The following is a 5,067-nucleotide window of genomic DNA, read 5'->3' as shown; positions in this document are numbered from 1 at the left end:
AATAAGGGAGAGAAAATTACAGCATTAGCTATTGTACAAAAACAAAAGACCATCATAAACAAAGCTAAATACAAAACATTGATATATTTGTGATAAATCGTTGGTTTAAGTACATCATTTCCTCGATATTCCAAGGCTCAGCTATATGTATATCTAACCGAATTCGCAAAAACATGCCCGCAGTGACTCAAAGACAGTCCCAGGGGCCAGAAGTCCTCTCACCACCCCCCCCCCCCCCCCGGCTAGGAGATTGGCCAATTTAAGCCTCGCTGTCACGGCTAGGGAAGTCATTTTTTCAAATGTATTCAACGTCTTTCTTTTTCTGCAGGTTACGCTTTAACTGCGAAAAGCAAATAAGGGAGAGAAAATTACAGCATTAGCTATTGTACAAAAACAAAAGACCATCATAAACAAAGCTAAATACAAAACATTGATATATTTGTGATAAATCTTTGGTTTAAGTACATCATTTCCTCGATATTCCAAGGCTCAGCTATATGTATATCTAACCGAATTCGCAAAAACATGCCCGCAGTGACTCAAAGACAGTCCCAGGGGCCAGAAGTCCTCTCAACACCCCCCCCCCCGGCTAGGAGATTGGCCAATCACACATGCACTTGGCATGGACCACTCCAGCAGAGTGCCATGTCAACACAGAAGCCTCAAACGAGGTCAAACAACTGAGTAAAATACCCAGAAACACAGCCAATATCAAGCTTATTTAACACTGAAAACTCAAATTCTAGCTAGTTGGAGGTGTCAGCAAAAGACACCCTCCCCTCCCCCCCTGCTTTTGACAGCTGGTCCCCAGCAAGCCACCAGCAGATAGGCCAGGCATTTGACCATGTGCCCAGCCTAGCCTTGACGGAGCCCCCCCTGGGTTTAAAGTCGCTGGCTTAGCCTGGATTCGGACTTCGCCCGAATCCAGCTAGGCAAAAACCTAGCGGCCATGTTTTTGCGAATTCGCTTGATACATTCATACAATTCCGAGAAAATGTGATAATATGGAAAAAAAAAAAACATCAAAACAAGATTCTCTCCCGTTCAGTTTGAAAATAAGAACTTTTTGCCTTACCTCCATGAACAGCTCTTCAACGAGGGTTGTTTACTTTGATCTACCAAACAGAAAACAAAATGTTTAAAGAAGAACTAATTGAATGCGGCGTAATGACGGCCATATAAGGTGAGATAAGGCGATAAATTCAATTTTTATTCACTGCAACAAAGTTGTGTTTTTGACAGTTAATGTTTAGTATTTCCTCGCGAGATCAGTAGCCGCCACCATCTTGGATTATCAAAGCACGTTATGAGATCGGCAATACTTCTTAAGTTAATGTGCCTATATGTTATTTTCATATTATTTAAAAAAGAATGGTTTACACCTGTCCTTGTGACCTGAGTTAAACAAGTACAACTAACTTTCCACTTATAATAGGCTTTCAATTGATTTTTATTTGCTCTTTTCTGTCATTTGCTATTAATACCAAACTGATGAGCAAAAGTGTAAACTCCGGTATTTATGCAAGTTACAATATATTACGAGAACTGCTGTGAGACAACGATCCCTTTCTAAAATGTTCAGTTGATAACATGACAGAAACAAGTGGAAAGTTCTTTATTTTTTTTAGAAAATATCAGGGAAAAGCAACTCTCGAAACGTAAATTATCTTTGTCAAGCGGTCAATAGGTCAAAGGCTAGCGTAGTTTTGTGCTCCTGCAGACCTTATAGAAACAAGGCTTTTAGCGTTTTTAGCTTTCTTTAGGTGTATGCTGTAAATTGCGGTAGCATTGTTATATTTTCACATACCATTAACTTCCTCACTGCTGCCCAAAGCTTTGGATTAGGTCTTCCTCGAGGTCTGATAAGAGGGATTGCGTCAGTTTCATCTACACAGAAGACACCATATTAGACAAAAACAAATAACAATTTCTTGTCATTCTGTCGGAGAGTCAAGTAGTGGAACAACCAGAAGAAAACAACACCATGAACAAACCTCTGCAACTCTCTGTTTCTAAATTAACTTATTTAGTTTCCATGGTAACGACAATGATTCGCTTGACAGAGATATTCAGTTCCCGAAAGACAGTCTGACCCACGTTAATGGGGTCAACGTTACCTTGAGATGACCGTGAACAAACTCAAACAAACATACCTTGACATGGTCAATGCATAATCTGACTGAGATCGATCGCTTAGTCAATGTAAAATGTGCTTTGGTATGTATTTAATTGAGCAAAGAATGGGTGCCTGTTGGCACCCGCTGAATGAATGCAATGGCGATGGTGGCCGAAATATTCTACTGTAAAACCTTTATATTTGTAGAATGTTAAAAGTATTGAATCTTTAACTACATGTAAGATCTAACGACTACCAAAGAGCTGTAAATAGTGAAATGCCAAGACTTTAGGGCAGTGAACCTGCAAAAAGTTGAGAACTGTTAACGGCAGATTTTACAAAGATGATTTCAGTCAAAAATACGAAGGAAATATGTACATGAAAATACGCCAAATTGGCTCTCCGTGTTAGAAGTACTTAGTTATCTGTAATAAGTGAAGTCATAGGGGCAATTTATTCCCGCTAACGCCCAGCCTTCCTATTCAATCTTACTGTTTTCATTTCACCACAAATGTTCTTATCCATACAACACTGCAGGATAGAGGAAAGAACTAGTTTTAATCGTTAATCGAGCACACTTGGGGAGTTAAAGTTCTCGTTCTGCAATGGACCAAATCTGACTCTTGGTAAATATCCAAACGGTCCAACAAAGCGCTTTTGTCAGTGACCCGAAGGCGCCCGCCCTTGTTAAACCATTGGAAACCGCGATTTTTGACAGAAAACAAACCACTGACACAAACCTTGTAGATGAAGCGACATGGCCACACTAATTGCCAGCATGTACGAAACTGCAATCCATAATATTTTTGTGAAGTCCATAATTCAATCTTGGTGTCCTGTTATCTTATCAGAAAATTTTCTCTAAAAAAAACATATTTCCGAGTCAAAATAAAGTTTTAGCTGCAGCGAACCTCTTAGGCAAACAACAAGGTCTATCAGTACCCAATTGGGTGCCAAAACAACCTGCTACAGGTAGCCTCCATAGAAAATAACAACACATGACATAATTACACTAAATTCCTGTCATTTTTATTCAAAGTCAACATTTTCTGGTATTTCAAACTCTTCGAACGAATCAAGCCCCGTATACACTGAACGAATAATTACAGCTATAGTATTGATAAAATAGTCTCCTGGCTTCTAAGATCTTGAAAATATTTTTGATCTGTTAGATCGAAAATGAGCTAATAAGATATAGTTAAATAATTCTGATGAAATACGTCACTGAAAGGGTCCATTACTTTTACAGTTTTTAAGATTAAAGTGATCCTTGGGTCAGTGAGTAATCAATGGTTTGCCAAGAGTCTGCGAATGAGACTTGGTCAGTGAAGGTGAACAATGCATTATCACTGATATTATTGGAAACTGGACATGCGAGGAGAGGCAAATCTGTTTTCCTTATGGTTATAAATGTATAATTATGTCTAAAAAGGAAAGCGTCAACCAACAAGACACTAATCGCGACGCGAACAAGGTTGTCACATGAGCCGTTTGTTATATCGTTTCCATGGAGACTTCAAATGGAGAAAAGTTTATCCGGTTCAGCGATGACTCAAAGTCGTTGTAGATGATTACCTTTAAGTATATAAATGCTTCCCACCTTGATGACAAAAGGGTGCGCTTGGCTGCACACCATTACGAGAACTGTTTATCTAAGATGACCTTTAGTGAAAAAATATCTTGCTAACAATGCAAATTAAAAAAACAACTTATTCCAAAATAGTACTATCTTCATAGCCTTAATCACGGTAACCGTCTCGCAAAATAAGAAAAGTAAACACCTTTTTTCTCTCAATCCTTACGTAACTTTTGAAAAATTAAGAAATTAATGGGATTCAACTTTTTGTGTAATAGAAGATGTCAGGAATAAATCCGCTGGCACGAACTAGAGGCAACGGGAAAATCGGTTTAACGGAATGATTCTGCTAAGAATGCAATAAAAAGTAATTCATATGACCACAATTCAATGGAAGAATGAATGTAATAAAACTTCAGTTAGGTAGAACGCACATGATTTCCACTGAAGTAGAAAAGAAGGTGCTAATACATTGCAGTTCAGTATACATCGCCAGTAATGAGGTGAAAGTTTACGATTCGTATAAACTGGGCGATTTACATCGGACTTACGTCATCACTTCTGTGAATATCGTCATCATCATCATCATCATCATCATCATGGCTTGGCTTCACGAGCAAAGTTCATGAACGGGGTGGTCCACGTCGACTACAGGCGCTCTCGAGGCTGGTTAGGCTAATGCGTGACCGGCAGGCCCGGTTGCAGCGGCTGCAGATGAAAGATGGATCAAGGTTTGGTGCTGCAGCTTCGCGGTTCTTTCTCCAGCGTCTTTTCTCCGCAATGTTTGCCTTACGGGTGGCTTCGAACGAGGAGACAGCTTGGTGGATGGTGTGACGCCAAGTGTCGCGGTCTGCTGTAAGGATAGACCACTGGCTGTGGTCAAGGTGGCAGGCACCAAGAGTTTTCTTCAAGGTGTCTTTGAAGCGCTTCTTTGGAGTCCCTCCGTCGCGCTGGCCTGTAGTGATCTTTGGCAGGCGGTGGTCTTCCATCCTGGAGATATGTCCTTCCTAACGTAGCTGTGACTTCAGCAGCATGGCCTCGATGCTGGAGAGCTCCGCTTGTTCGAGGAATTCGACATTGGTGACGAAGTCATTCCAGTGGATATTGAGAATGGTGCCGAGACAGCGCTGATGGAAGCGCTCGAGGAGTCGCAGGTGGCTACGATAGGTGACCCACGACTCAGAGCCATACATTAAAGCACGATGGCTCTGTACACACTGATCTTGGTAGCCTTCTTCAGGTGCTTGTTGTTCCACACACTGCACGCTTCAAAAAGCATTGTTTGCCTTGGCCAGCAGTCTGTTGTCGATCTCTTTATCGACTGTATCTCGTCCTCGTCAATTTTGATGTGCAGGGGGCCATACACTTCCCGAGG

General features: G+C 40.9%; 1 long non-coding RNA gene across 1 annotated transcript; it reads right to left on the bottom strand.

The window, feature by feature from the left end:
* Positions 1-302: 302 nt before the first annotated feature.
* Positions 303-3,070, bottom strand: LOC149119018 (uncharacterized). Its single transcript, XR_016202989.1, has 4 exons — positions 2,857-3,070; positions 1,808-1,887; positions 1,076-1,115; positions 303-340 (listed from the first exon to the last, which is right to left on the bottom strand). It is a non-coding gene; the product is annotated as an uncharacterized LOC149119018 (long non-coding RNA).
* Between the last annotated feature and the right edge of the window lie 1,997 nt (positions 3,071-5,067).

Source organism: Orbicella faveolata, unplaced genomic scaffold, assembly GCF_042242905.1.
Source record: "Orbicella faveolata isolate gen_17 unplaced genomic scaffold, um_ofav_v1 contig_1, whole genome shotgun sequence".
Lineage (NCBI taxonomy): Eukaryota > Metazoa > Cnidaria > Anthozoa > Scleractinia > Merulinidae > Orbicella > Orbicella faveolata.
The sequence above is the reverse complement of the archived record's forward strand: the minus strand, read 5'-3'. Positions and strand labels throughout refer to the sequence as shown.